We start from the raw sequence: 12,596 nt of genomic DNA, 5'->3' as shown, positions 1-12,596 counted from the left end.
AGTGAATCATCCAGCCCCTTGCTTGATATCTGAGCACTTGCATTGATCTTTGCTGAACAAACACTTGTGCAGTGATAGGACTTTGGGTTTCCAGACAATATTTATTAGAATTATTTTGATACACAAAGAAAAAAAAAACTCTTTACAGTTTAAGGATCCATGATCCACTTATCTGAAATCTGTAATGCTCCCAAATATAAAGCATTCTGAGAGTTCAGTTAATGTCAAAAAGTGGAGAATTTTACACCAAGAAAGTTTACTCCATGCACAAAATTATTAGAAGTACTTAAATGTACCTTTAGTCTCTGTACATAAAAAACATAAATGAACTTCTTGGTCATACCTATGCTCCATCCCAAATCTCTCCCTACATATTTGCAAATATTCTACATTTTTTGTAAATGTAATTTAAAACATTTTTGTTACCAAGAATTTTGAACAAGGGAAACACATCCTGTAGTGTAATTTAAAAAAAAGAAGAAACAAAAATGCCATCTTGGATGAAAATGTTTATGTATCTATATCTCATGTCCTAGGTTCTTTCTTAATCAACTACCTTAAGGTGAATTGGAATGGCTACGAATATCTCCATGTACCCACAAGTCTGCAACTGTAAAGATGAAACTACATGGAGAAGCTTATTTGAAACATTATCATAGTGTGGAATATCGCTTTCATCGCTTCCATTTCTCTGATTTTCAAAAGGTGAGTATGCTGTGACTAATAGTGCATTCTCTTCTTGCTAGCAGCCATTAACATGAGAAATCACTTTCATGGCAGCATTGGCTACTATGTTAGTACTTTGTAAATATTGGCTTCGTTTTTACCTCCCCTCTTTATTAAAATCTACTCTATCCATAGGATAGGTTGTTTCTGAGGATGTTTTTATATATGCCAAATTATTTTTTTAACGTAAAGTACATGTCATGAGGAGTTGTATGTATATGTTAGAATATACTGTTATGCAAAAATATAAAGTATAATTCAATATCAATTTTATGATATCAGCCATGTGGTGTTCTATTTCTCCACCTCTGTGGTATATGTAATAGGTTGTCAATCTAAAATTTCATAGTAAAGTCTGGAAGCATTTTTTTACTGAGAGTTTATTCTTTACCCTTGCTTATATTCTGTCTGTTATAAGAAATTGTCTCCTAGGGCTGGGGATTTAGCTCAGTGGCAAAGCGCCTGCCTGGCAAGTGCAAGGTCGTGAGTTCCGTTCCCGGTAGTGGAGAAAAACCAAAAAAAAATTAATGGACTGGGGATGTAGCAGAAAAACCAAAAAAAAAAAAAAAACCTAAAAAAAAAAAAAAAAAGTTAAAAAAAATAATAAGAAGAAATTGTCTTCTAATTAGGTCCAAATAAATGAAATATTTGCCTTGCCACATTGCACAGTGAATCTGACACGGCAGATCAGCACAAAGACACAGTTCTTTGGTTGCAGTAGCATTGATAGTATGGATTTTCCATCAATGCCGGCAGGTAGAAGCAAGATTGCTTTTCCTACGTGGCCATTAAAGAGGACCTGTCTTCATTGTTCAGAGCTCAAAAGACAAAGGCATTCTGGAAGAAGATTGTGTTGTGAGCGCACACATTGATTTACTTATCTTCTGCTCAGTATGAAAAAAATACCTGACATAATCAACTTCATAGGGAGAAACATTTACTTTTGCTCATTGTTTCCTTGGGATTGTGGTAAAAGAATATCATCACAGGGAGTACATGGTGGAAAAAATGTGCTCACATAATGGCAACAGGGAAATCAGAGAGAAACAGAGAGAGAGACAGAGACATACAGAGAGACAGAGAGAGACAGAGAGAGAGACAGAGATACAGAGAAACAGAGGCATCAATCAATGAAGAAGTTGGTAGAAATATTACACATGTATTCAAACAGTACAGTATGCACTGTCGGTATATACAATAATGTATACATCAGTGTATACAATGATGGTGTCAGTTTGGATCAACAAAACACATAAAAAGACACAAACATGTTTAAATGTATTTAAATCATGGATATCCAGGAAGATAATCAAATTAGCTTTGAGTACAGGAGTAGGAATCCAGTAAGAGAGCTAGAGAGGGTTGAAAGTTTTCTGACATGTAGGGTAAAAGCTTCACGTACAGTCGTCCCTGACAGAAACACCAAGGAAAAATGAACTTCTTCCCACAGAGTCCAAGTAGGACAGGCAACTCAACATTGAGTCCTCTATGATACCCACATTTTGTGCTATCAGATTTGAAAATAAATGACCAGATCTGAAAAGAAGGCAAGCACAAAGGCAGTTGGCATTGCCATCTTTTTGTGTACCTAAATAAACCTATAAACAAAGTCAAGCAAGCCCCAAAACTTAAGTGATCAATAAAGTTTTAACTTATGGTGTCACTACCAAAAAAGTAGTTCATCAGACATAATTCACCTTCATTTTTTGTGGCACTTTTCTGGAGCACTCCTCCGTGATTAACTTGGTAGTTGCGGATTTTGCATGAGTCCTTGCTTATGGACAGAGACAGGAAGTCTGAGCAGATTTTTTTTTTTTTTGGTTTTTCTCCGGTACCGGGAACCGAACTCACGACCTTGCGCTTGCCAGGCAGGCGCTTTTGCCGCTGAGCTAAATCCCCAGCCCCCTGAGCAGATTAAGTAGAGATGGAACTGATTTCAAGAATAACTCATAATAAAATAGTGAGCATTAATTGAAAAGTCAGTTGCATGCTCTACTCATGCTAATTTGATTATCTTCCTGGATAGGTATGATTTAACTACATTTTAAATATGTTTGTGTCTTTTTTCTGTGTTTCCTTGATTCAAATTGATACCATTAATGTATATACTGGTACTGATATCAAAGAACTCTTTTTGACCAGTGTTGTTTGTCACTGACGAAAACCATTTTATGCTTAATTTCTCCTGTGTGGGAACTCAGGGTCCTAAGAAAGACATGATGCTCTCTTTCTCACATCTGAGCCATGATTGGTGCAAAATTACGACCCTGGGTTGAATTTCAGCCTTTTCTTTATATCTCTGTTTCATTGGCAAATGAGGCTAATATCTGCCTGCATTCAATTTTTCCACTAATAGTGATAACTCACAGATACTTTATATATTTGTGAGATTAAAGGACTTGATATCTATAAAACACTGAACATATTAAATGTCGGGTGACTGAACGCCATGTTAACTATTGTAGCTATTACATTTACTCTGGTGAGCAGGGAAATTGAAATCCTGAAACATGCATGATCACTGTACTCAAGATCAACCTAGCTGTCAATCTGCTTCCCTGTGCTATAGCCCACCTAGTGTGTAAACTCACACCTGAAAACCAGCTTCTTCAAACGTAGAAACAGATGTGCTAATAACATCCCCATTTGGCTGTAGAAAGGTCACCAAAGGCAGATGCAATTATGATTGTAGTGCAGCATAAATTCATTTCACAAATACATTTTAATCGATATCTAAGAAATGCATATTCATAATTAAATGCACTACCTGCTATGAGAAATAGAAAATGTAATTAAAATAAAATACCTTTTGACAATTTAATAACAGCCTGACTCATTAGACGTGGAACCCAAAGACTTTAAATACTCTGTGCTAATATTCTGTAAGTTGAGAGGTCAATGGAGAAGGATATCAAACACTTTCTCCTCCCCTTCTGCTTGCCATCCTTCACAGAGATATCAAATGGCAAAATTAAAAGTAGACTTTGTGTGTCAAATGTCTCTCACACAATAACTCATCCTGTTATGATTCTCACTTGCAAGTAGGATCTATAGTGTTGATTCAGAGTCATCCAGAAAGCAAAGATTCCATGGCAAAATAACCCCAAAACACGTCAAACTTTGCTCTGGTGATTACTGCCCAAACAGGGAAACAAAGAAAGCAAGATAAGCAGATCTTATCTACTGTGAACCAGTGTTCCAGGGAGCATATTGCTGATTGAGCATTTCTTTTGGCAAATAAATTATTTCTGAGATATCTACTGGCTCTCCTTAAAAATCTGTCAAAGGTGTTGAGGTCTTCATCGAAATAAACTGGATCTAACATAAATACACACAGGATTGATTATCTTCTACGAAGATAATTATGTTCCTTTTTTCTGCTCATCTGAGCCTAGAGAAAAGATAGAGTGGCTGACAGGATTCATGCAGGTGAACCATGCATTGACCACCTCAAGATGTCTTCCTTCATTGATTTTGTATTTCCATACTGCATGTGTGCTCAAAGTGTGAGCTCTAGAAGACAAATTCAGCATGGCTGTGTAGCAGTACTCTCTTGCATAGCTGCTTGCCTTATTGGGGCACCTGGTAAGAACAATAGTAACCCACTACCAGCTAGTTCTTGTACTACCCATAGAAGAACTCAAAGGGAACTTAAAGCTGCTTTTGCAACAGTACCATCTCTCACCAAGTGCAGTAGTATGTTTCTTTTTTATTTCACAGGGAGCAATGTGCTAAAGATGGAAAAGGCAACCAAGTAAATACCTGTGGAGTGATTGTAAAACGCACTGTGTCAGCGGGATAACGTCATGGTGAGTGTTAAGAATAAGGGCTGATGATTGCAACGTGGCCAGAAAGACATTTGGGGCTGTGCAGGGTGTGAGGGTGTGGATAAGCTGGGTACCATTGCTTCCCTGGCTAACTGGGGAAGCCTGGGGCTTCCTTGGCTCACTGTGGAGAGAGTTTAGCATGCAGCTGCAGAAGGCATGTTGCAAGGATGTGATGCGCACTGATTTTTTTATAAGTCTGACCACTTTATGTTCCTTTGGATTTTCCTTTTTTCTTCTCATCAGAGCATAGATAAAAGACAGGCAGTGGCCTTGGGTGGCAATTTATAGGAACACTGGATTAGATCCTGTCTAGATGGGAAGTCAAGTCTGGCAGGGGCTGCACACCCAAACCCTCTGCCTAATTTTCCAAGGGGGCCAAAATGTGCCTTTGGGTAAGAGCCATCCCTGGACCACTGGCCATCACTGGGAGCACAAAGAGGTCTCTTTTTATTTTAAAGAGAAAGAAAAAAAGAAAGATAAACAAACAGTGGTACCCAGAGCTTTTGCTATGTAAACTTCAAGTGTAGTCTTGCATTTGATGGTTTCCTAGTACCCCTGTGGGTCTCTGAGGACTCTGGACTATCCCTTGGGAGAAGTGTCCAGCCCAGGCTCTTTGAATTGGAGAAAGCAAGGACGGATTCTTCACTGTAAACTTACTGGATGGTTCGTTCCTTATTTCTAAATGTGTCGTCTTGGTTGGTAAGAGGTGGGTTACATGACACGGAGCCTGACATGTTGTGAAGAGTTATATGAAAACTGAAAGCACCTCCAGTCTGTATGATGTCTGAGGCTCCTAGACATTAGACTGAAGGACCGCAGAACCCCATCACACGGCTGTGCACGGGAACTGATCACCACTGCTGAAAGTGCATCACTCACGAGACAGAACACAGCAGGTCCTTGCGATCCACAGTTTCAGAATCTCAAGATTCCCCCCACATCAGCCCAAAGTTACTTGAAAAAATTTTTGCACATGTGCTGAATGTGTACAAGCCAGTTCCTCATCACTATTTTCTAAGCAGCATATTACAACTCTTTTTTTTTTTTTTTTTTTTTTTTTTTTTTTTCTCCGGTACCGGGAACCGAACTCACGACCTTGCGCTTGCCAGGCAGGCGCTTTTGCCGCTGAGCTAAATCCCCAGCCCCCTACAACTCTTTTTTTAAAGCAGTTTTTTTTTTTTTTATTTTAAAGAGAATTAAAATTAAAAAAAAAATTAAAAATGATACAGAATTTCAAAACAAGACGATAGGAAATCAACAATGGTTGCTGTTTTGCATATTGTAATCTTCAAAGTAGTTGCTCAGATTACCCAACTCTGCTTAGCAATGCATGGTGAAGGATGTTATGCACCACCTGCTGATGACTGAAAGCACACAGGGAGTTGTGATTCAAGGTGTTCAGGAGGATGGTTATGGGTTCCAAACAAACCCTATGACATTTCACGTAAGAGCTCAAGTGTACACACATTCCGGTACCCACAGAAGGGGTGTGTGTGTGGGTGTGTGGGTGGGTGTATGTTTGTATTTGAGACAGGGTCCCCTTATGGAGCTCACCTTGTAGCCCAGGCTGGTCTAGAACTCACAACGAACCTCCTGCCTCAGCCTCTCGAGTGCTGGGATTCCAGGTGTGTGCTACCAGGCCTGGCTCACAGAAGGGAACCATTCTGGACCAGTACTCTGTGGACACGAGGAGAAATTATTTTAATACGAAGTGCAGGGGAGAACAGAAGTAATTATTGAAAAATGTCATCTCCGTCAGTCTTTGAGATGAGTGGGACTGTCAGAAGCCCTCACATTCTTTTCATTTGAAATCCACAGAAATCCTAAGGGATAGGAAACTTTCCAGGATCTGAGATTCTTCCTGAGGCTCATTCTGCAGCTGGCTATTTCTGCCATTATCTGCTATAATATGCCCTTCGTCTACATACTAAAATTTTGCCCATGCTCTCTTGGAACAATTGATAGAAATTAAAAATAAATAAACAAATTACAGTCCTTGACATCTGTTGACTTATTTTAAGTTAGGCATCTTCAGCCCAGTTAAATCAGCCTAGGAAAATTCTCATATTACTTGGGTGGTAAAAAAATAAAATTGAAATTGAGGAAAGCAGAAAGCAATGTTCTCTAGCACTTTTGAAAGTGTCCAGACTGACTTCTAGAATTTTCTAATCAATTGTATCATTGTTCACTGCTTTTCTAGTGTGTGTCCAAATAACAGGGCCAGCCCCTTGACGTATTCTGTACAAATCCTTGGAAATTTATGCTGGGATCCACTGCTTATCCAATTGTTGCTTTATCCTAAAATAAGCCCCTCAAGTGATCTACCAGCTGAAGAGTCCATGTTGGGCTGTTCAAATGGGACCAGGCTTTCATTTTATCCTTCTATGTAGCCCTAACACAGGTGTCCTAAATATGGTATGTGTATGCTGAGGTTCACTCAGATCTGGAACTCCTTTTTGCTGTCTAGAAACTGGAATTAGAAAAGAACATAAAACAGGAAAATCCATTTAAAAAAAGTTTTATAACATTATGAGCATTGGAGGAATATTTCCCAGTTACCAAATCTGGATGGGTTATCTCAGGGGGCTGGGGATATAGTTCAGTGGCACAAGTGCCTGCCTAGCAAGCACTAGGTCCTGAGTTCAATTCCCAGTACAAAAAACCACCCCCAAAACAAGGGTCATTTCATGTATTAATATTTTCAGTAGGAAGTTGCAACTTTTTATGGCTCAGCTGTCCTGGGTGGCAATGTGCACAATTATAACTCTTCATTTTGTGTTATCAGCATTAATTTTCTAATCAGCTTGATGAAATATCTTCTATCCAGCTAAAACTTTATGTTCTTTGCTCTTTATTGAACAAAATTTCTTTAGCATTTCCTGGATTCTAGGATGGTCTAGATCAAATTCTTTGTGCTTCATTCCAGAAAAGCTAACTTTAAACATTTCTCCATCCTTTGTGGCCATGAATGAATGTTAGTGTTTCTTCAAAGATATATTATTACATATAAATTTATCTATGTATCTATCTGTTTACCTGTCTATCCATCCATCCTTCTTTCTATATCTATCAATCTCTCTATAATGTGTATGTGTATTTCTATCTATCTATCTATCTATCTATGCATCTACCTATCTATCCATTAATCTATCCATTCATCTCTGTCTATTATCTATCTATCTATCTATCTATCTATCTATCTATCTATCTATCTATCTCTATCATGTATCTTTCTATCTATCCACCCATCTATCCATCTTTCTATCTATATCTATCAGCTATCTCTCTTTATATATATATATATATCATGTATCTGTCTATCTATAATCTATCTATCTGTAATCTATCTATCTATCCATCTATCTATCCATCCATCCATTCCTTTTTCTATCTCTATTATCTACCTATCTTTCTATCTCTATTTCTATCATGTATCTTTCTAGTTGTCTGTTTATCTATCTAGCTATCATCTATCTGTCCATCCATCCATCCATCTTTCTTTCTATATCTATCTATCTATCTATCTATCTATCTATCTATCTATCTATCTATCATCTATCTCTATATATATGTATATATCATGTATCTATCTATCTATAGTCTATCTATCTATGTATCTATCCATCCATCCACGCATCAATCCTTCTCTCTATCTCTATCTATCTATCTAGGTTTCTCTCTCTCTCCCTCTCTCTCTCTCTCTATTATGTATCTTTCTATCTATCTCTCTGTCTACCTATCCATCCATCTATCTATCTTTATCTGTCTGTCTATCATCTCTCTCTCTATTTCTATCATCTATCTTTCTATCTGTCTGTCTGTCTACTTATCTATCTATCTATCTATCCTCTATCTATCTATCTCTATCATTTATCCACCCATCCATACGCTTTCCTCTATTTGGTCATTAAAAGCAAATTTGGGAGGCAATCATAGGTGATAAAAGGATCAAGTGTTAATTCTCTTTATCATTTATGCCTTATTTATTTTATCAAATGTACCCCGTGTACACATACAGTTTTTTTTCACCTAGCACACACAACTAAACAACAAGAACACTTTATGTATCATTTTGTCACCTGAATTATCCAGCCATTTTTAGTTTTTCCTTTTATTTGTTTTATTTTGCAACCGAGAGAAATATTAATAAATAAGAAACTTTCGAAGCTCTGAATTATCTGTCTTCCTTCTTGACTACCAGCCTTGTGAGCAGCGACTTAGTGCTGTTGAGCTGTAATAATTTCCAGAGCTACAGAGCAAGGAATATTCACTTTAATATACTCGGGCTGTCCTAGTTCCAAGGAGAGGCAGTACTCATACATCTGCCTAAGGCTCATCAGTAGACAAGTCACTGCTTACCACAGGACAGCTCGTATTATGAAACCCCAGATCAACATTACATAAAGTGCACACTCAGGGAAAGGAAATGGCAACTTTTGCATCTAGAAGGACTTTGACTATTGAACCATTTGCACTTGGATTCCATTTGCATTTGAAGACATAGGTCATTACCAGCATTGCTCTGATAAATCGGTGTCTTACTAGGTTTTGCTTAATTAGTAATGGGATCATCTACTGGGGAGGGGCTGCCTTGGTATGAGGATGGTTGGGACGTTTATTGAGTGTCAATCTTAATTTGGAACTTTCCATATTGCATGCGGTGGATGGCTTGGCTGACACAAAACAGAAAACAAACGATCTTGTTTGTGCTCACATTTCATAAGACTTCTCTATAACTCTTGCAAACACTCTGACTTTTCAGTTGGAACAACTGTCATTATATCACAAAGTAGTCGGCAGCTGTTTAGCTCGGTCTTGGTTACTGGGTTTGTGATAGGTTTAAACCTGGGGAGGTATGCCTTTGTTTCCTTTCAACAGGCAGAACTTGTGATCACAAATTAAGAACAGCTGCTTAAGAGATTGTCTTGGTTACTTTCCTCTTATTGCCCAGACAAAATACTCAGTGCCCAAACTTAAGGAAGGAAAGGTGTATTTAGCTCACAGTTGTAAAGGTGTCAGTCCATACTTGGCTGGCTCCAAGGCAGAGTGGCACATGGCAGAGGGCAACAGTTCATGGTGGTGGAAGACAGCAAAAGCAACAAGAGCAAAAGGGAGGAGTGGTGGCAAGCAGCCTCTTTCCCTCCCTTACACTGTATGCAAACTAGCAAACCCAGGGCGGATATAGCACTCAAACCCATGAATCAGTCATAAACTCTAGAAGCCTGCCTACGCATGCTTGAAAATTTGAACAGATGCTAGCTTAATTCATTTTTTAAAATCTATAGTTGGGTGAATACTTTCTCAGCCCCTATTAAGGGAATATAGTAGTTTGGATTGATCTTGGTAACCTCATTTTATAATTAATTTTATGGCTGGGATGGTTTGGGCCAATTAAAAACTGATGGTCATAAAAACTTCTTTCATGACATTACTGAAAATAGTGTTTCATTTATGGGTCAAGCGATCAAGTGTCTATCCAGAACATAGGATGTGCAATATTATATGGGGGAGAATTTGAGTATAGGGTGTAGATTCTGATGATGTAATAATTCCCACGAGAGCACTGAGATTTTTTGCTGCTATTTTCTTTTATTTTATCTTATATTTTTTGTTTTTTTTCCAGTACCAGGAATCGAACTCACAACCTTGTGCTTGCCAGGCAGGCACTGTGCCACTAAGCTACATCCCCAGCCCTTTTCCTGCTATTTTAAAATCCAAATAAAATGGATCTTTTCTTAAACATCTGTGGTATAGAATGGAAGAAAACTGTATTGTAGGTCAACATAACACACTAACTCCTTTTAATAAGGAACCAACAATTTTTTTTTTTTTTTTAGTACTGGGAATCGAACTCAGGACCTTGTGATTACCAGGCAGGTACTTATACCACTAAGTTATATCCCTGGATTGGAATGAACACATGTTTTAACAAAATGACAGAATTTGAATTGTACTACCAATTCATGCGAGATGCTTGAAGGACATTTCAAAGACAAGGTGAATTGTGACCAGTGTACTTACCAGATCATTATGATACGTTCCTTCTGCTTATACTAATGGGAATTTTCTCTGCTCTCAAGGTACACTTAGAGTATCTTGAAGAAATTTTTTTTTTTCAGTACCAGGAGTCAAATTCACCACCTTGCACTTGCCAGGCAGGTGCTGTGCCACTGAGCTAAATCCCCAGCCCCCTTGAAGAAATTAATACACGTATTTGTTTTCTGGAAATGCCACCAAAAATGAACATACTGAGTAGACATCAGGAAAATTTATCTGGGTTTAGACACTTAACTTTCAAGTTTATTATTGGGCAATTTACTGAAGTTGTACCGTTGGGGGCTAGGACAGAGCAGGACTTTGGGAGACTGGCAGAGCCGTGACTTTGAGTCTCAATACTAAAGAAAAATGAGAAAGTGTACACATATATAAACATTCATATTTAATCTTTTAAGGTAAATTCTGATGGGCTCACAACTGTTGCATACAGTTACTGTTGAGTCTCTTTCTCAGCCATGAAATCATCTAGCCCCAAAGTAGTAAGTTGATGTTTGCTAAACAAATACAAAGCTACTGTAGAATACCTAAGAAAGTGTTGATTAAATTAAAAGTACGTGTTTCTCTGTATACTATGTAAACATTATCTACCATTTCCAAGACTTTTTTTAAGTTTCTAAGTACAGGGGTGTAGGGTAGATTGTTTACTTTCCTTCTGGGATGTGGGTACATGTACACAACACATCTTAATTGTTTTTCTATCCCCTTTCCCTTTTACCCAGCTTCCTCCAATCATCCCTTGCTCCTTTTCCTTTTTCTTTTCTTTTTTTCCAGTGCATGTTTGCAGTATATAATGTGCACATTGCTTGTGTAGAACTTCTACATGTACAAAACATGTTCAGATTTCTTTCTTTTCATCCCTCACCCTTTCTTCCTGCCCCTCCTTCTTTTGATACCTTTCTCTTTTGAAAAATATCAGTGTCCCTACTTACTATGATCTATTTTTTGTTTTGCTCTTTATTATTGCTACGGGTTTCCCCTGTACGAGGAAAAATGTACGATATTTAAGCTTGTGTGTCATAATAGCTAAATCTTGGAAGTGGCACTTATGACCATCAACAGATGAAAGGATAAAGAAAATGTGGTATTTTCACAACAAGAAGTACTACTACTGTTCCTTAAAGAAAGACAGACTTGAGTCATTTGTAGGAAAAGGGAGTCATCCGGAGACCATAATGTTAAGTGATATGAATTGAAGAGTTGTTTTACTTTACTGAAGTAGAAGTGCATCTATTTTTAAATTATTTTTGTTGCTCAAACTTTAATATCAGTTGTTGGTTCACCATGAGGCCAATATTCCTGCAAAATGGGTCCTCCCACCACTGCTTACCAGGGGCTATTCTCCATTAAGGCCTAAAAGGAAGGATACTGCTAATATATTACCTCTATCAGAGAGAAGAGAAATGGGCTGGAAAGAAAGGATTCCTTTGGACACCAGAATACTGGCTATATGGAGAGAGAATGTCTATTTCCTTAGTATAGAAAGGTGAAAATCCTTTCCTTAGTAAAGAAAGGTGAAAGAGGAAAGAAAGAAAGAAAGGAAGGAAGAAAGAAAGAAGGAAAAAGAAGAGAGAAAAAAAGGAAAGAGAGAGAAAGAAAGAAGGAAAGAAAGAAAAAAGAAAGAAGGAAAGAAAGAAAGAAGAGAAAGAAAGAAACTTTATTTAAGAATATTATTCAGCCAGTAGTTCACAGAAGATCCTTGAATGGGACCCTTACTTCACCCATTCATGACGTCACTTCTTGCCGGTGGTCTCTTCTATGATTCTACTTCCGGTAGTGGGTAAGGAAATAAATCTAGGAAGATGGCCATATCTAGGTGTTTGTGTGGAAGTGAGTGCCTTTATTTGGTGATTTTTGATGTGTATTTCTTACCAAGAAGAAGCAAAAGCAAGTCTAGTTCCTTTAGGAGTCAAAGGGACCATTAGCTTGAATAATGTACAAAGATGTGATAAAAATATACAGTGAATATTCAAATTTTAAAAATTACAG

General features: G+C 37.8%; 1 protein-coding gene across 5 annotated transcripts in view; it reads left to right on the top strand.

The window, feature by feature from the left end:
- The window catches only part of Nlgn4x (neuroligin 4, X-linked), a 395,672-nt gene that overhangs the window by 35,170 nt on the left and 347,906 nt on the right, over positions 1–12,596 (top strand). For all 5 annotated transcript variants that reach the window (XM_013505622.1, XM_013505623.1, XM_013505625.1 and 2 more), the window contains 2 exons: positions 537–705; positions 4,447–4,535. The gene's annotated coding sequence lies outside the window, so the exon portion shown is untranslated. The remainder of the gene's footprint in view (positions 1–536; positions 706–4,446; positions 4,536–12,596) is intronic.

The sequence above is a fragment of the Chinchilla lanigera genome, unplaced genomic scaffold (genome assembly GCF_000276665.1).
Source record: "Chinchilla lanigera isolate Chin_1 unplaced genomic scaffold, ChiLan1.0 scaffold00098, whole genome shotgun sequence".
Classification (NCBI taxonomy): domain Eukaryota; kingdom Metazoa; phylum Chordata; class Mammalia; order Rodentia; family Chinchillidae; genus Chinchilla; species Chinchilla lanigera.
Note: the sequence above shows the minus strand (reverse complement) of the source record. Positions and strands in the feature narration are given on the sequence as shown.